Source organism: Manis pentadactyla, chromosome 10 (assembly GCF_030020395.1).
Source record: "Manis pentadactyla isolate mManPen7 chromosome 10, mManPen7.hap1, whole genome shotgun sequence".
Taxonomy (NCBI): domain Eukaryota; kingdom Metazoa; phylum Chordata; class Mammalia; order Pholidota; family Manidae; genus Manis; species Manis pentadactyla.
In genome coordinates this window covers 42,781,172-42,802,156 of record NC_080028.1, presented here as the reverse complement: position 1 = coordinate 42,802,156, position 20,985 = coordinate 42,781,172, and the positions used below count along the sequence as shown (strand labels likewise).

Here is a 20,985-nt window from a genome sequence, read left to right as displayed (position 1 = left end):
GTGATACTAAAACATATGCAATAAAGATAATTTCACACAAAATGACTAACATGTTTAAATAATCATGTAATTTAAAATGTAAACAATAAATAGCACTTTCAATATTGAGAAAATAGAGATAAATATTAATATGAAAACAAATACTGGGAAATATGTGACAAGTATTCTTTTGAATCTATAACTGAAATCATAGCAAAGTTGTAAATAGAAGGTGTCAGCAATAAAGATTCAACTAAAAACAGCTGATCTGCTTTCAAAAGCAGTAATCCATAAAATGACTTGTGGACACTCAGGAGAGCATAAACCAGGGGATAGATGTTAGATTACAGATCTCAAGGCTCAGGATTAAAGTCTGGGGACTAGTGTGTAGGAGAACTTGGAATGACACAATCATGGTACATTCAAAGAAAGTCTGATTTAGAAACCATGTCATATTCACACAAAGATTACATTTTTTTCTGAATAGTGTTGTCTGCCGCTTACAGAGCTGTGGGTCAAGGGAAGAACATTTCCCAGTGTATTTGATAGTCAGTGCCTACCTGCAACACAAATTAGACTTATAAAGTCTAAATTCTATCATAATAATTTAAATTAAAATATACAAAGAATTGGAAAACCCAGATAAATATAACTCCTTGAAAATTAAGGTATTTGTATCTGATTAACTAATTGTTATCTGGAAAGCAATGAAATGCAGACATGTCACAGCAAGTTACCTACAGCACTGAAAACAATGTATCAGAATGAATTGAGTTATAGTAAATGAATTCCTTTTTTACAGAAATGTAAAATAGCCCTAAAGAGAGGAACTTATGCTAATAAATTTGAAAAACCTAAATAGGAAATGTAACTTACTATGGACAGAAAATGAAATCATGTAAATAAGTTAAAGAAATTCAAAAGCCAGTTCTTTGAAAAGTCTAATAGCATAAACCCCACCCCAATGAATATGATGAATCAAAAACAGAAATGCTCAATATTTTATTGGAAGATTTTGGATATTCAATAACAAAAGAGAATGAAAAAATAAGGATTAATATGAGAAAGAATAAATAAATGATTGCATATGATTTTAAAGTCTTTTTTATTAACACTTTCCTTTTCTGAAATGGAAATATATCATACAATGGATGGCTCCTACCATTGTTCACAAGTTAATAAGCAACATTATCTTTTCAAAGTGAAACATAGTACAGTCACATGTCTTAACAATTATTGATGTCTTAAAATTGGACCTATCTCTTATTTTATCCTCAAGTCATTCTTACACATCCAGAGAACTCAAGGAACTCTAACAGGGAACTAGTGGAGTTGACGAGAGAATTTGGTGTTCTAGGTAAAAAATGGAAATATTTGAAAATCAGAAGACTAATAACAATAAACAACAGGAAATCAATGAGCAAATATCTCTGTCATAATAGTCATATAAAGCATAAAATCTCTTTAAAGAATATATAGTTAGAACAAAAGAAAGGCAATCATTCTTAGAAATTTTTATTGTGAACTTGTATCTGTGTATATGAATAGATTATGTATTGTAGAAACATTTATTTGTATATATATATGAGCATGTAGAATATTAATGGCAGACAAATTTTAATGCAGGTTATCAGAAGCAGACAATAAGTGATGCATTCAGAAAGAAGAATGGGTAGAATGAGATGAAGGAAGAAGTAAAAGTAAAACTTTGATCAAAAAATCCAAAATATATGTGAGGGCTTGGGGATATATATATATATTGTTATAAATAAAGAAGCTTTTTTCTCAAATAGTTTTCAATATACAAAAGTGATAGAATATCAAATGTCTGTTGCCAAGTGAAAAAATTAAGTTTCAATTTATTTTGGTAACACAAGTTCAGTAAAATAAAAACCGCAAAAAGAAAACCTCTTTAAACACATAAATATTCCATACCATGCAATTGGATATTATTCACCCATAAAAAGAAGGAAATTATGCCACTTGAAAGAACATACATGGACCTTGACAGTATTATGCTAAAAGAAATGTCAAACAGGTTTGTGGTTACAGGGATGGGGAAAGATTGGACAACGGTGCTCTAAGTGTACAAACTTCTGGTTACAAGACGAGTAAGTACTTGGGATGTAGTATAGAACATGATGACTATACTTACATTTGTATGGTATATTTGAAAGTAGTTAAGAAAGTAAATCCTAACAGTTCTCACCACAAAGAAAGAACATTTTTTTCACATCTCTATGAGGTGATGGATGTTAACTAAGCATTGTGGTAATCATCTCGCAATATGTAAGCCAAGTCATTCTGCTCTACATCTTAAACTTACACAGTCCTGTATTTTAATTACATCACAATGGAACCAGAAAAAAAATTCCCATAAAATAGAAACTGAAAAGAAGAGCACTCTAAACCCAAAGCAAGCAGAAGAAAGGAAATAAAAGAGATTAGTGTAGAAATAAATTAAGTAGAGAATAGAAAAATATTAGAGAAAATTCATGAAACCAAAAGTTGGTTATTTTTTAAAAAATCAATAAATTGAAAAATACTTGCATTGAACAAGATAAAAAAAAAGACTCTAATTACATAAATCAGGAAAGAAAGAGGAGTGTCCCTAAACCTTACAATAATAAGAGGAACTATAAGGAAATACTGAAAACAATTATAAGCCTGTTGCTTAACCTAGATGAAATGGATAAATTCCTACAAAGACACAAACCACCAGCTTGGCTAAAGAAGGAGTAGAAAATCTTGATATATTTGTAGCAAGTAGAGATAATCAAGTTCATAATCAAAAACTTCCCATAAAGCAACTCAAGGCCTAGATGTCTTCTATGGTGAGTTTTATCAAATGCTCAAAGAATAATTAACACCACTCTTTCACAAAGTCCTGGAGAAAACAGAAGACACTTTCCCATTCATCCTATGAGGCAAGTATTACCATGATCACAAAACATACACATTGCTAAAGGAAACTATAAACCTCCTTGTAAACACACATATGAATATCCTCTAAAATACTTGCAAACCAAATTCTGCAGCAGTTTTAAAATGGTTATATATTATGTATGATAAAGAGAGAAGCATCACAAAGGGGTAGGGGTAGGGTTAGGGAAGTAACTAGGGACCTAACTAGATTCACATATATCTAAGTTTAAAACAGCATGTGGCAAGCTATGTTTTACCAGGCTTTTTAATAGCTGTTTATCCATTTATAAATATTACATGTGATATATATGGGCATATTTGCAAGAGAAAAAGTGTGAAAAGATAAGCTCCAGAAGAGTAGCATTTGATATTTTTTAAAAGTTCTTTTCCTTGTTATTTGTCTCAGTATTTTCATTTTCCTTATTTTATCAAATGAGTGATTGAAGTTTTAATATGCTTATTAATGACACTTTTCTGAATGTATTTCTTTTGGATAGTTGCTATTCACTGATAGGATCATTTTTATCTGACAGGAAGTAGGAAGTCATCTAAAAGTAATATAACATGTGGGACAAAAAGTAGCAGCTCCCAGTGAAAAACAATCTATTGACAGCTTGGTTTTTATTCTATTATCTAACTAGAAAACTGATTTTCTAAACATCTGAAGTATAGTATAAATAGTAATCGGTCAATAATTCAGACCAATTTATTACTCAAGTCTTGCATTGCAATATCAGAGTCTTATGCTGCATCAAAATTGTTCTGTACCTGAATAGTACTCAAAGTCGGCTGGGCTGTGTTATTTGTTAGAGAAGCACAGGTCTCTCTACATTGAGAAGAAGCAGATGCAGAGATGGAGGTGGATCACAGAAATGATCTTTCACGGAAATTCTAATGATCTGTTGTAAATGTCAGGTATGGACCTACAACTATGGAAACAACTATAGCTCCCATATGCAAGCCATCAGCAAGTCCATGCCCTGTGCCTATGATAGTAATTGTCATTCTTGGGACTTAATTCTGGAACATAGACACAGTGCTCCCATGTCAATATGGAAAGACTATCATAGGCATATAGCAAAACCTTTCACATAATAAACAAATTGGAGGCTTCAGGAATAAGTGTAGGAAAATTTCCTCTTTGTGAATCACTGACTCTATTCTGAAAATATTTGAGAAGCTGGGAGTATTATTTAACTTGTATTAGTTGAGGAAAAATATCTAGACAACATGTTGCCACAAATCTAGAACATTAAAGTCCCTGGCTTCTTAATACTCTGCTGAGAGATGCATCAGGAAAGCAAAAGCATTATCAATGAATACACAACCTCTCCCCCTGAGCATACAACTAATCCTTTGATTGGCACAAAAGCAAAGAGAACACAGCAATTATCACTATTTTCAGGAGTGAAGATAATGGATATAATAATAGCAGTGCTGCTACATGGCAAGATTTACAAATACAGCCAGAAAAATAAACTTTCAGAAACAAAAATATTAAAAATCAAATGTTAGATTTAGGATATAGTGAATTAAATAAGTAAATTAAATATCCCAGCAGTTTTTAGATACATCCCAAATAAGAAATGATAACTTTGTATAACACCCAACCCATGTATCAGCATTTCATTGAGTTCCAAGGAGAGTGAAACTAAAAATCAGTGACCAAGTACTGGCATCCCAAGTAGAAATGGGGTTGGGGGACAGAGATAAGTGAATAAACAGTATGAGAAGAAAAATTACTCCACACAGATAACCTACGTAACTAGTTCAATACCTGTCCAAATCTGTTAGTTTGATAATAAGAAAGTCAGGGAAAGAAACAGGGGGGAAGTATGGGCATTTGTATGTTTGAGGTGTATTTAACTATATTCCTGAGCTTCTGAAGAGCATTTATTTTGGAGATGAACCAAATAAAAGTTTAAGATAATATCCCAAAAGTGTACCTGTTAAATTAAAGGAACTAAGGGGGGACTGAGAAATACAGACATAATAGAGACCAGAAAGAAAAGGAACACCCAGAAATCAGAAGTAAAAAGGTAGAAAAATGTGAGTGGTGTTATGTCCAATGACAGATATGTGCCACCTGCAAAGCCCTGCATTAATGGCTATCAGGAGCAACAGGGTCTGCAGAAGACTGATACTTTGGTATTGGACAGTTGCCTTGTTGCTCACACCCTCACCACTTAGTAAGGGCCTAAAGCTGGAACCCATGACTCTAATTTTATTAACCATTTTTTCTGTGATGCATCACCCCTCCTGAAGACCTCATGATCAGGAACATGCCTCATAGAGCAGATGGTCATAGATTGTGCCATGTTGACCTTTATCAAGACACTTGTATGTATAGTTCTATACTATATATACATCATCAAGACCATTCTACAATTACTTTCTGCCCAGCAAAGAAAAATGGCATTTCACACCTATTCTTTCCATGTGATTATGATTTCCATCACTTATGGAAACTGTATTTTCATCTCTGTTAAACCTTCAGCAAAGGAATAAGCTGCTATTAGAAAGGGTATGAGTGTCCTCACTACTTCCATCACCCCTGTGCAGAACCATTTCACTTATATCTTGATAAATAAGTGAGTAAAACAAGGTGACAATGACTCAATCAAAAGAACTGCATTGTGCTCACTAAAGTAAGACAGCACTAATGCAGAAGAATTGAGTTTTCATAAAAATATTAGACACCCCTAAACTGTAACTTTAAGGTTTTAATCTTTTCTTACTTGGCATGAAAGTTTTATTGGGACTATATTGCTTAATGAGAAGATATTATATTTCCATAAAACAATATAATGATTTATCATTTAACTAAGCTGTAATAAAACTACACACAAAATATGCAGAAACAATAAGTAATCTTAATGTTTTGGATTTAATGATGTGCACTTCTCTATTCCAATTCCAGCTTTAGATTGTCATTTTGATTCCATGGACCATTCTAGGTTATTCTATTTTTGACTTTAAAAAATAAACCAGGCTGGTGGGAATGTAAATTACTTCAACTATTGTGGAAAGCAGTATGGAGGTTCCTCAAAAAGCTCAAAATAGAAATACCATTTGACCCTGGAATTCCACTCCTAGGAATTTACCCAAAGAATTCAGCAGCCCAGTTTGAAAGACATATGCACCCCTATGTTTATCACAGCACTATTTATAATAGCCAAAAATTGGAAGCAACCTCAGTATCCATCAGAGATGAATGGATAAAGAAGATGTGGTACATATACACAATGGAATATTATTCAGCCATAAGAAGAAAACAAATCGAACCATTTGCAACAACATGGATGGAGCTAGAGGGTATAATGCGCAGTGAAATAAGCCAGGTGGAGAATGACAAGTATCAAATGATTTCACTCATCTGTGGAGTATAAGAACAAAGGAAAAACTGAAGGAGCAAAACAGCAGCAGACTCACAGAACCCAAGAATGGACTAACACTTACCAAACACAAAGGGACTGGGGAGGAAGGGTGGGAAGGGAGGGATAAGGGGGGAAGGAAAGGGGGCATTATTATTAGCATGTATAATGAGGGGGGCACGGGAAGGGCTGTACAATACAGAGAAGGCAAGTAGTGACTCTGTAGCATCTTACTATGCTGATGGACAGAGACTGTAATGGGGTATGTGGGGGGGACTTGGTGATGGGGGTGTCTAGTAAACAATGTTCCTCATGTAATTGTAGATTAATGATACAAAAAAAAAAACATAAAAAAAAAATAAAAATAAAAAATAAACCAGGGACTTCATTCACAATTGCATAAAAAAAAATCAAAAAGAATAAAATACCTATAAATAAACATAACCAAGGAAGTCAAAGACCTCTACTATGAAAACTACAAGACACCCTTGAGAGAAATTAAAAATACCAATAAATGGAAACACATTCCATTCTCATGGACAGGAAAAATTAATATTGTCAAAATGGCCATCCTGTCTAAAGCAACCCTGCCTAAAGAATCTAAAGATGCAATGTAATCCCTACCAAAATAGCAAAAGCATAATTCAATGAACTAGAGCAAATAGTTCTAAAATTCATATGGAAACACAAAAGACCCCGACTAGCCAAAGGAATCCTGAAAAGGAAGAATAAAGCAGGGGGGATTATGCTACCTGACTTCAAGCTCTACTACAAAGCCACAGTAATCAAGATAAATTAGTACTGGCACAAAAACAGACCCATAGACCAATGGAACAGACTAGAGAGCCTAGATATAAACCTAAGCATATACGCTCAATTAGTATACAATAAAGGAGCCACGGATATACAATGCGGAAATGACAGCCTCTTCAACAGCTGATGTTGCCAAAACTGGACAGCTATATATAAGAGAATGAAACTGGATTACTGCCTAACTGCATACACAAAAAGTAAATTTGAAATGGATCAAAGACCTGAATGTAAGTCAAGAAACCATAAAACTTAGAAGAAAACATAGGCAAAAATCTCTTGAATGTAAACATTAGCAACTTTTTCCTGAACGCATCTCCACAGACAAGGGAAACAAAATAAAAAATGAACAAATGGGACTACATAATATTAAAAAGCTTCTGTACACCAAAGGACACTATCAGCAGAACAAAAACACATCCTACAATATGGGAGAATATATTTGTAAATGACATATATAACAGGGGGTTAACATCCAAAATATATAAAGAACTCATACTCAACAACCAAAAAGCAAATAACCTGATGAAAAAATGGGCGGAGGATATGAACAGAAACTTCTCCAAAGAAGAAATTCAGATGGCCAATAGGCACATGAAAAGAAGCTCCATATTTTTAATTATCAGGGAAATGCAGATAAAAATCACAATGAGATATCACCTCACACCAGTTAGGATGGCCAGGATTGAAAAGACTAAGAACAACAAATGCTGGTGAGGATGTGGAGAAAGGGGAACCATCCTACACTGCTTGTGGGAATGTAAGCTAGTTCAACCATTGTGAAAAGTCATATGGAGCTTCCTCAAAAAACTAAAAGAAGAAATGCCATTTAACCCAGGAATCCCACTCCTAGGAATTTACCCAAAGAATATAATTTCTCAGATTCAAAAAAACACATGCACCCCTATGTTTATTGCAGCACTAACAAGGAGGCCCTTAGCAAAAGGGCTGCTAAAAGGGCAAAGACTGCACAGAGCTTCCTGCTCAGGAGGAAGGACAGGTAGACAAAATTGTCCAGGTGCACTATGCCCAGTAGGTTGGAAGCTTTCACGATCTTCAGGTGCTCCAGCTCCGAGGCTGGCTACACAGCCCCAAGGACCCCTCTGTGATATGCAGGATCCTGGCCAGCCCCACCTGGCTTGCAAACCAGGAAACCCTAACCTGGCAATAGGCCAGCCAGAGGGAAGATCTGTCAACAGCAACTACAAACACAAAGCATAGAGACATATACCTGTGTGCTTGGCCCATTGGTTCAGGCAGTGGAGACAGGCATAGCAGCCACTAAGCAGGAAACAGCTCTTTCCTCCCCCCAGCACCAATATCACTCCCCTGCAACACCCAACATTGATTCAGGGACTGAGCAGCTCCAGAGAGTAGAGCTTCTGGACACTAGAGGGCACCATATACAAACATGAAATGCAAAAGAAACCTGGTTCAAAGTAAAATTATTAATAAAATTCCCAAGAAAGATTTAAATGACATCAACCTCATGAATTTTCCTGAAAGGGAGTTCAAAATAAAAATAATTAACATGCTCATGGAGGTACAAAAATATATTCATGAACTCAGAAATGAATTCCAGTCCGAGATCCAATCATTGAAGAGCACAATGGAGGTTATTAAAAGCAGATTAGATATGGTGGAGGAGATGATAAATCAAATAGAAACTAGAGAAGAGGAATACAAAGAAGCTGAGTCACAGAGAGAAAAAAGGATCTCTAAGAATGAAAGAATATTGAGAGAACTGTGTGACCAATCCAAGTAAACCAATAATAGCATTATAGGGGTACCAGAAGAAGAGAGAGAAAAAGGGATAGAAAGTGTTTTTGAGGAGGTATTGCTGAAAACTTCCACAATCTGGGGAAGGAGATACTCTCTCAGGCTATGGGGATCCACAGATCTCCCAACACAAGGGACTCAAGGAAGACAACACCAAGACACATAGTAATTAAATGGCAAGGATCAAGGATAAGGACAGACTATTAAAAGCACCCAGGGAGACAAATGAGATCACATACAAAGGAAAGCCCATCAGGCTATCATCAGACTTCTCAGCAGAAACCTTACAGGCCAGAAGGGAGTGGCATGATGTATTTATTGCAATGAAGCAGAAGGGCCTGGAATCAAGATTACTTTATCTGGAAAGATTATCATTTAAATTTGAAGGAGGGATTAAACAATTTCCAGAAAAGGAAAAGCTGAGAAAACTTACCTCCCACAAACCACCTCTACAGTGTATTTTGGAGGGACTGCTATATATTGAAGTGTTCCAAAGATTTAATAGCTGTCACCAGAGGTAATAAAACCACAGTAAAGAAAGTAGAACAGCTGATTACTAAGCAAATGCAAAATTAAATTAACTATCCCCAAAGTCAATCAAGGGATAGACAAAGAGTACAGAATATGATACCCAATATATAAAGAATGGAGCAGGAATAAAAAGGAGGAGTAAAAAGAAAAAGAACCTTTAGATTGTGTTTATAATAGCATATTAAGTGAGTAAAGTTGGATTCTTAGAAAGTAAGGAAGTTAACCTTGAACCTTTGGTAACCATGAATCTAAAGCCTGCAATGGCAATAAGTACATATCTATTGACAATCACCCTAAATGTAAACAGACTGAATGCACCAATCAAAAGACATAGAGTCAATGAATGGGAAAAAAAACAAGACCCATCTATATTCTGCCTATAAGAAACTCACTTTAACCCAAAGACATACTGAGACTAAAACTGAAGGGATGGAAAAAGATATTTCATGCAACTAAAAGAGAGAAAAAAGCAGAAGTTGCAGTACTTGTATCAGACAAAGTAGACTTCAAAAAAAAAAAGTCACAAGAGAAAAGGAAGGACATTACATAATGACAAAAGGGTCAATCCAACAAGAAGATACAACTGTTATAAATATCTACGCTCTCAACACAAGAGCACCTACATATGTGAAACGACTACTAACAGAATTAAAAAGGGGAAACAGAATGCAATGCATTCATTCTAGGAGACTTCAACACTCAGCTTACTCTGAAGGACAGATCAACCAGACAGAAAATAAGAACACAGAGGCACTGAACAACACACTGGAACAGATGGACCTAATAGACGTCTACAGAACTCTACACCCAAAAGCAGCAGAATACACATTCTTCTCAAGTGCACATGGAACATTTTCAAGAATAGATCTTTTCTATGCCTTAAAAAGAGCCTCGGTAAATTAAAAAGATTGAAATTGTACCAACCAGTTTCTCAGACAACAAATGTATGACACTAGAAATAAATTATGCAAAGAAAATGAAAAATCCCACAAACATGTGGAGGCTTCCCAACATGCTCCTAAATAACCAATGGATCAATGACCAAATAAAAACATAGATCAAGTGAAATATGGAGACAAATGACAACAATAATTCAACACAGCAAAACCTGTGGGATGCAGCAACAGCCGTGTTAAGAGGAAAGTATATTGCAATGCAGGCCTATCTCAGGAAAGAAGAACAATCCCATATGAGCAGTCTAAACTCACAATTAACAAGACTAGAAAAAGAAGAATGAGGCCCAAAGTCAGTAGAAGGATGGATATAATAAAGATTAGAGCAGAAATAAATAAAATTGAGAAGAATAAAACAATAGAAAGAATCAATGAAAGCAAGAGCTGGTTCTTTGAGAAAATAACCAAATTAGATATAACCTTAGACAGACTTATCAAGAAAAAAAGAGAGTCTGCTCACATAAACAAAATCAGAAATGAGAAAGGAAAAATGATGAAGGACACCACAGAAATACAAAGAATTATGAGAGAATACTATGAAAAATTATATGCTAACAAACTGGATAACCTAGAAGAAATGGACAAATTTCTAGAAAAATACAACCTTCCAAAGCTGACCCAGAAAGAAACACAAAATCTGAACAGATCAATGACCAGCAACGAAATTGAACTGGTAATGAAAAACCTACCTAAGAACAAACCTCCTCAAACAGATGGCTTCACCACTGAATTTTATCAAACATTTAGTGAAGACCTAATACCCATCCTCCTTAAAGTTTTCCAAAGAGTAGAAGAAGAGGAAATATTTCCAAACTAATTCTATGAGGCTAGCATCACTCTAATACTACAACCAGGGAAAGATACCACAAAAAAAGAAAATTACAGACCAATATCCCTGATGAACATAGATGCAACAATGCTCAACAAAATATTAGCAAACCGAATTCAAAAATACATCAAAAAGATCATCCATTATGATCAAGTAGGATTTATTCCAGAGATGCAAGGATGGTACAACATTTGAAAATCCATCAACATTATCCACCACATCAACAAAAAGGAGAAAACCACATGATCATCTCCATAGATGCTGAAAAAGCATTTGACAAAATTCAACATCCATCCATGATAAAAACTATCAACAAAATGGATATAGAGGGCAAGTACCTCAACATAAGAAAGGCCATATATGACAAACTCACAACCAACATCATACTTAACAGCAAGAAGCTGGAAGTTTTTCCTTTAAGATCGGGAACAAGACAAAGATGCCCACTTTCCCCCCTTCTATTCAACATACTACTGAAGGTCCTAGTCATGGCAATCAGACAACACAAAGAAATAAAAGGAATCCAGATTGGCAAGGAAGAAGTTAAACTGCCCCTGTTTGCAGATGACATGATACTGTACATAAAAAAACCCTAAAGAATCCACTCCAAAACTACTACGTCTAATATCTGAATTCAGCAAAGTTGCAGGATACAAAATTAATATACAGAAATCTGTGGCATTCCTATACACTAACAATGACCTAGCAGAGAGGAAAATCAGGAAAACAATTCCATTCACAATTGTATCAAAAAAGAGTAAAATACCTAGGAATAAACCTAACCAAGGAAGTGAAAGACTTCTACTCTGAAAACTACAAGACACTCATGAGAGAAATTAAAGAAATTAATAAAGAGAAATTAAAAATGGAAACGCATCCCATGCTCATGGATAGGAAGAATGAATATTGTCAAAATGGCCATCCTACCTAAAGCAATCTACAGATTCAATGCAATTCCTATCAAACTAACAACAGCAATCTTCAATGAACTAGAGAAAATCATTCTTAAATTCATATGGAACCACAAAGGACCCCAACTAGCCAAAGCAATCCTGAGAAGGAAGAATAAAGCTGGGGGCATTATGCTCCCCAACATCAAGCTCTACTACAAAGTCACAGTAATGAAGACAATATGGTACTGGCACAAGAACAGACCCATAGACTAATGAAACAGACTAGAGAGCCGTGATATAAACCCAAGCATATATGGTCAATTAATATATGATAAAGGAGCCATGGATATACAATGAGGAAATGACAGCCTCTTCAACAGCTGGTGTTGGCAAAACTGGACAGCTACGTGCAAGAGAATGAAACTGGATTATTATTTAAACCTATACACGAAAGTAAACTCGAAATGAATTAGAGAGCTGAATGTAAGTCATGAAAACATAAAACTCTTAGAAGAAAATATAGGCAAAACTCTCCTGAATATAAGCATGAGCCACTTCTTCCTGAACTCATCTCCTCGCGTAAGGGAAACAAAAGCAAAAATGCACTCATGGGGCTACATCAAACTAAAAAGTTTCTGTACAGCAAAGGGCACCATCAACAGAACAAAAAGGCAAGCTACAGTATGGGAGAATATATTTGTAAATGACATATCCCACAAGGGGTAACATACAAAGTATATAAAGAACTCACATGACTCAACACCCAAAAAGCAAATAACCCAAATAAAAAATGGGCAAAGAATATGAAGAGACAGTTCTCCAAAGAAGAAATTCAGATGGCCAACAGACACATGAAAAGATGCTCCATATCACTAGTCTTCAGAGAAATGTAAATTATAACCACAATGAGATATAACCTCACACCAGTAAGGAGGGCAAGCATTGAAAAAACTAAGAACAACAAATACTGGTGAGGATGCGGACAAAGGGGAACCCTCCTACACTGCTTGTGGGAATGTAAGCTAGTTCAACCACTGTGGAAAGCAATATGAAAGTTCCTCCAAAAACTAAAAATAGAAATACCATTTGACCTGGGAATCCCACTCCTTGGAATTTCCCCAAAGAATACAAATCCTGAGATGAAAAAAAGACATATGCACCCATATGTTTATCACAGCACTTTTTACAATACCCAAGATATGTAAGCAACCTCAGTGTCCATCACCAGATGAATGGATAAAGAAGATGTGGTACAAATACACAGCAGAATACTATTCAGCCATAAGAAAGAAACAAATCCTACCATTTTCAACAACATGGATGGAGCTGGAGGACATTATGCTCAGTGAAATAAGCCAGGCAGAGAAAGACAAGTGCCAAATGATTTCCCTCATTTGTGGAGTATAACAACGAAGCAAAACTGATGGAACAAAATTGCAGCAGACTCAGAGACTCCAAGAATGAACTAGTGGTTACCAAAGGAGAGGTGTGTGGGAGGGCAGGTGGTGGGGGGAAGGATAAGGGGATTGAGGAGTATTATGTTTAGTACACATGGTGTAGGGTGGATCATAGGGAAAACAGTGCAGCACAGAGAAGGCAAAGACTGAATCTGTGGCATCGTAATACACTGACGGACAGTGCCTGCATTGGGGTATGGGTGGGGACTTGATAATATGGGTAAATGTAATAATCACATTGTTTTAGCATGTGAAACCTTTGTAAGAGTGTGTATCAATAGTGCCTTAGTAAAAAAAATTTTTTTTAATATATAAGGCAACTTAAAGTTCATGGATTCAAAGTCAATATACAATGATCAATTCTGCTTCTAAGTCCTAGGGCTGAAAAATTAGAAGATAACTATTTGCAATGGTTACCTTTATAATAACATATGGAAGCAATGAATACTTATAATTGAGTAAATTGCAATGATTCTAAACACACAGATACATGTGCACCCAAAAGGAAAACCTATAAATATTGAAAGAAGTTAAAGAATAACTAAATAAATGTATGTGGACACCATGTTAATAGACTAGAAGACTCAATTCTCTAAATATGTAAATTTTTACATTGACTGACCAAATTGACAATTGATTTGGCCATCTGATCTATTGATTTAACAAAGTCCATCAAAAGCCTAGCAAACTATTTTTGTGTAATGTGACAGCATGACTCTAACATTTGTAAGGAAATGCAGAGGACAAAAAAACACTCCTGATAAACAACAAAATTGGCAGTAGTACGAAAAAATGTACCAAAGGATCACACGGAAAGTACAGACACAGACCCACGTGAATGTGCCCCTGCCTCTGTTTCTCCAAGCCTGTCTGTCTCCGTATCCCTGCTTCCCTTGGTCTGTCCTGCCCACCTCAGGCTCTATTTTGCCATGGTAGAAACTCAGTGTAGCTGTTGTCCAGGGCCTGCCATGCTCTCAATAACTGACACACATTTATAAAATATCTGAAGGCCTTTCCACAGTGAGTGTGATTGGTGTGATGGTGTATAGAATTTTTAATATTTATTTTGGATAGGGAGAGGGAGGGGCTATGAGCCAGCACATGAAGTTACATGCACATATTGAGTGTCTGGCTCCAGCTCAGACTTCTCAGTTCTCAGCTACAGGACTTTAGGAAAGCTGACACTGCTGAGCACAGTGAAGTGAGAGGCTGAGACCTGGACTTATGATAAAGTGATGGATACTGAGCACAGTGCACCCAGGTCCTGCATTCTTCATAAGCTAAAGACAACTTTAGATTTACCAAGGTCCCTACATGTTTTGAAAAAGAAAACTCATTACTTGAGTTACAGCAGGGGTTAATGAATATTAAATAGTCCTTTCTTAATAGGACCCATGGATGAACTATATGATCAGTAGAACAAAATAAACAAACTTTCATTCTCCTAATCATTGAAGTAGAACATCTTAAAAATTAATAATGAGATAACTGGGGAGGACTGATTTGAGTAGATCAATTGAGTATGTCCTACTGCATAAATCACCAAAGACCCCAAGTATAGACAATGTAAAGAGAAGAGGACATGACAAGAACCAAACTGCCATTTTATCATCTGATTTTCTTTTTTCTTTTTTTGCTGGATCAGCTGTTATTTACTTGCATTTTCTAACTCTGTGGACAATGTCCCACAAGTGCTGGTCATTTTTTCCTTTCTCTTTTTTTTGCCAAATTAAATTTCACGGAAGAATCACTAGTGGTTTGAAGGATCGCCAAGGACATTTATGTTTATTCACTTAATTGTACCCTGTGCACTTTAGCAGAGGAAACCAATAAAGCACATGCCATTTCTACTAATGAAAATTTATAGAGTGACCAATTTCTTTGTACACTGAGGTCAGACCATCCTTACCCCAACAGCCATGGGGAGTTGCTAGCAGTTATTTGCCCTTGACCAGTCTTTCAGTCACAGAATTCAGGGAAATATCATTTAATAGCTTGATGTGAGAAAGGAGCTCTTGTCAGCCTCCACGTAGACTTGGTGATGAGAAGAGTGGAGGGTGACCCTCTCGGTGCCATTGCATATCCCCCTGCATTTGCAGGCACTCTGCCTGGAAGACTATGGGGGGCTTGGAAGTATGACAAAGTTAACCCAAAATTATAGCCAGTAGCAACCAATGTTTTTCAGACCCAATGCAGAACTTCGGGTTAAATTTCAAAAAGTCATGGAGAACCACCACAAAGTAAGTATGAACCCTTTGTCATTTATGTGCCTAAAGGTTTGGGAACTGCAACCATGGCAATGGTGTAAATGCAGTTCCATCTCAGGGGAAGAACAATGAAGTTAGATTTTTCTGCTAGAAAATCTGAGTGTAAGAAGTTTCTTCATGTTCAGACAGGATTTGAAAAGTAATGTCTGAATTGCCATTTTGTTCTATATAACATGACAATGAGTCTGAACATGACTCTTGAGCAGTGCTCTTGGAATGGATCAGAATTAAGGATAAGACCAGCTATGTACATGGTTGGAAGTGTAGTCTCTGCCAGGTTATAATGGTATAATGAAAGGGGAGAAAAAATATATATAAAAAAATATATCTTCCTTTATATAGACTCTTAGAATATGAGGGTTAGAAATAACTTTAGAGAGCGAGCTACCCATTTAAAACATGCTGCTAAACGGTTAACCTATCCTTGAACATATCCAGCCCATCCATTGCGCTGCCTCATTCCTAAAAGAGTCCATACTAGTACTGCCATGTTCATTAGGTTAGAATGCATTCTATTTGTAGTCTCTGATATTATTATTCTTTTTACTGGTGTGTTCAGTAAAATCAGTAACATAAACATTCAATAACTACATATCTGTTATTAATTTAAAACATTGTAGATCAGGGAAACATAGAGTCGATTGATGATTTTGCAGTGAAGTGACCACTTAGAATAAAGTGATATACATTTCATATAAAAAAAAATCAATGAAAAAACTATCAGGATTATCTACCCTTAAAAATATATTTAAAATAATATCAATAATACTAATGCTTAAAACTCCAACGCTTTGGGAAACAGAAATTCTTACTTACCAAAGATAGGAGTATCAACTAGGGTACATTTTTAAAGGGACTACTTTGACAATACGTATGGGAAGCTCCTTATTAAATATTTCTTTTTGACTAGTTCTTAAATAAGAAATTAATGTGATGAACACAAAAATACTTGTGTACAAAAACGCAAACTAACATTTTTATATAAGAAATGGAAGATAAAGTAGCGGTCACTATAAGAACTACAAAATTAAAATTTTCTTCTTACAAGTTGGGATGTGATGAGGAAGTAAAACCGTTTTTTAGGACTATTTAAATACATGAGGAAAATAAAACATGAATGCTTAAAAAACAATGAAATCAGGAAAGTGAGGTTAAGTGAGGAAAATATCAAATGTAACATACATTACTTAAGAAATGAAAATACATGACATATTTATATATTTTCAAACAGACTGTAAATCAGTATATGGTAGGAATGACGTACTGCTGTGATATGATAATAGGAGACTATCATTTCTCATTATTTTATATTTCTTCTACATGTACATAGTAAATATGTGCACATCACACAATGCAGAATCAAGCACTTCTTTTCAAGAAAGGGAAAAATAATAAATACCAAACATTGAGGAGGAAGACACTAATACATCACGGGTCTCTTACATATTTTCAGTTGCCAGAAAGTTCAGGAATAAAGGGAAGATGACATCTGTATAGAGAAGAGCATATCCTGGGCTGGCAAGGGGTGCAAGGGCAAAGGGCATGGACACTGAAGGAAGTCCAGCTTGGCCCCTTCTTTGCAGAGGGACATTGAGCAAATCACTCATTTTCTTCATGCAGTAAATGAGTATATATACAGCAAGGAAATGAATAAATGCCTGGCACATAATAATCCCTAGATTATGATAAACTGGTGAACAGATAATGAGGGCACACCAACACACAAACTGGTGCTGGGGTTTTATAAACCCAGACCACGGCACAGCAGTGAAGCGGCTTCGGAAATGACAACGGGTCGATGTGCACCAGCTCAGAGTATGGAGGCTGAGGCTGGGGCGTAGACTTGGACAAGCTGGTGCTCCTCTTGCGGCCTGAGAGTCCCACTGCGACACATTATTACTGGCAAGGCAACAGGGTGGCTTGCCCTTCCGGGACCTGCTGGCTGCGGGCCCCTGCTGGGTGTTGACTTAGGGGTGGGGACAATGGTGGCCGTGGCCACCGAGTCACAGTGCGAGTCACAGTGGACGGACCCCTTTCTACAGAAGTCCGCAGAGAGCTCCTGACAGACTAGACCAACATCAACAGCAGGAGCAGTGGGGCACGCCTCAGCCCTCCCTCCCTGCCCCCAGGTCAGCTGCAGCCCCAGCACGAGCCACCTGACCCGTGGGCACGATGGTCCCACACCGGGTGTGGAGTCAGGGAAAACGTGAGCAGCAGGGACGGGGCAGCAGCACAGATGGGGCACCAGGACCAGGAGCAGGAGCAGGAGAAGGAGCTGAGCCCAGACGAAGTCCAGGTCCAGGGAAGGACCCACAGAGGCCGCTACGACTACAGACACAGGCGTTACTGCTACTGCCCAAGGCGCCGGAGACGCACCTGCAGATTCAGAAGGCGCCAAGGTGTTCTTGCCAGTCCCTGAGCACCCCTGATGCGGGAGACTCATGGAGCACTGGGGACCTCACCCCATCTGAAAGCTCCCACATCCCCTTCCCACCAAGCTCCCATACGTGGCCCTGTAACCGAAACTTTTTGGTCCCCCAAAAGCTGGCAGAAGGCTCAGGAGGAGGAGGAGACGCACAAGGCACATCACAAAACTTTCCTGGGCACATCACACCCGACATTGGAGACTAAGGGCAGCCACTTGCCAGAGAACGACCTCAAGAGACCACAGCGATCCCACCTTAGACGTCCAAACCCACAAAAGATGACTTTTGGTCATCTGCCAAATAAAGCTTCAGAGAAGAAACATAAACTGATGGCCTGCCATTGTCTCCTTTATGCAAATGACACAAAACAAGAGTAAATACAAGAGTAAATGTGTTAAAGAAGTGGGGGCAGGGGCTGGTATGTGACCCTGGGCATCCTCCGCCACCCAGAGCCAGGGTTTGACGCCACACCATTCCACCTTGACGCCCCCTCAACTGGTGTGGAGCAGCCGGGGAGAGTGAATTGTGCCTAAATGGAAAGCAGCTGTGGCATTGCTCCTGTAAGAACAACGCCAGTGTGGAGGGAACAAAGGCAAGCAGCTGGACCCCGTGAAGCCCTGTGGGCCAGCCGAGTTCTGAGATGATACCGACCCTGCATCACCACAAGCTTTAGAGTACAGTCTGGGCCTTAATGTCTGCACTAAAACATCAAATGCATGGTGTTCTCACCCTATCGTGGACTCGGGGGGTGGAGTTCTGGAATTTTCTGGCTCTACCCCCTCTGGGGCAAAGAGTACTACTCTCTATCTGTCCACTGGCCCATCTCTCCTTCCCAGGAACCCAGCTTATCCTGCGAGGCAGGGTGCTCTCACAGTTAGGCGAATGATCACAAGGGAGGTTACTGGGTGGGCTTTCTGGGAAAGCTCGTTACAGGTAATGACCCCTTCTGCCCCCTCCTCTTCGTTTCCCTTCCTCCCTGGACAGCGGATAGGATTGAACTTCCACAGGGCCAAGGCTAGCTCTTAGCATGCCTTTGTTTAAATGAGAAGAAGACATCACTGGGAGCACCTGAATTAGATAAAACACTGCTGCTGTGTGCAGCAGCATGTCAATGGGTGCTGGGCCTGACTCGACAGGCAGGGCCCAGGCTGGATTTCAGTCCCCACTCGGTCCCTTGGCTCAAAGCTTTGAGCAGGACAGGGCTGTACAACTGTGCACGGCAGCCCAGAGTTTGGATTTTGAGGCAACCTTGAGGATGGAGAGCACGTGCCCAGGACAGACCTGGAAGACCAAAGAAGCGTGGGCCCTTGATGAGGGCGGCACCTCTGCACCAGCCCTGGAAGGCCTTCCCCTGACACAATTATTCTGGGTGGTTATTTCGTTCATGTTTCCATAAGTTAGACTCTAAACTTTACCAGGCAGAATGGGTCTGCCTTATTTATCACTGTAGGCCAGGGCCTCCCGCAGACTGTGGCCCTCAGTCAGTGCTCAAGAAGACTTTACTTGAGAGCTCCCTGCATGAGTGAGAGATTGCCCTTGACAGGAAAGACAGCTGGTCTCCCCTCAGCTGGTGCCATGGAGGCCCCTGGGCATCACGGCCCCGCCCTGCCCACCATGGGCCTCCCACATGCCCATACATGGGCACAAGGTGGGTCTGCTCGCGCTGGCCTCTGTGACCTCACAATGCCCAGGGGCCTCCCGTGACTATAAGAGGACCAGGAGCCAGCCCCTGGCTCACAGCCCACGCAGTTCCACCTGCTCACAGGTTGGCTGGCCCAGCTAAGGTGGTACCTCCTGCTCTGAGCACCCACACCGAATCCATCCGGCACCATGGCCAGATACACACGTTGCCGTGGCCGCAGCCGTAGCCAGAGCAGATGCCGCCGCCAGAGACCAAGAAGTCACAGGAGGAGCAGGCGATGCTGCCAGAGGCGGACAAGAAGAGGTGAGGGGCTTTGTCCAGGGGCTGGAGCTGGAGGAGGCGATGCTGCCAGAGGCGGAGAGGAAGAGGTGAGGGGCTCTGCTGGGGGCTCAGCTCATGCTGAAATCTCCCGCCTCTCTTATTCCCCACAGTGTGCTATCGTCGCTACACCGTCAGGTCCAGAAGATGCTAAACGCACACGAGCAACTCCGCCACACACCTGCCTGAAATTTTCCCGGCTTTCAAGACCCTCCTGCCGCACCTCGCGAATGCCACCATCCCAATGAAACGAACAGGAGCCTGATAACGAACAATGCCGCCTGTCAATAAATGTTCAAAATGCAAGTCGACTCTCGTCTCTTTGCCTTGACAGGAGCTCGGGAGGGGAGGGCTTGGGGATGACGGGAAGAGGGGACAGGACTAGCGGTTGTCACACTGGATCTGGTCACAATCTCTGACTACTCCCAAGCCATCACCCGAATCTGCCTCACCCAATGCCCTGTAGATCCCTCCCCAGCAGGGACAGGAGCCCCTCATCCTCAGTTCTGAGCCCATCTCCATCTCTGTGCTGAGTGGCTTTCTGTTGGCGCCTTCAAATGGGCCACAAACTAACAAGGGGTACAAATAACGGCTTCCTCCTTCCCACCCGAGAGAGCCAGAACATTCACCAGTCCGTCACTGTACCCCACCAATCCCCAGGGTGTCCACATGTGTTTATCTTAGCACGAAGCTGAAATTCCCACTCGAAACACTTCAGCTCCATCTGAGCACTACACCCAACCTGCCCAGAGAGCGGCGGGAGCTAAGCTTTCAACTCTACGGAGGTACAATCCCTACTTAA

General features: G+C 39.1%; 1 protein-coding gene across 4 annotated transcripts in view; it reads right to left on the bottom strand.

Annotated features, from left to right (window-relative positions):
• The window catches only part of LOC130679045 (olfactory receptor 6C74-like), a 266,982-nt gene that overhangs the window by 84,628 nt on the left and 161,369 nt on the right, over nucleotides 1-20,985 (bottom strand). The gene's annotated exons all lie outside the window — the stretch shown is intronic.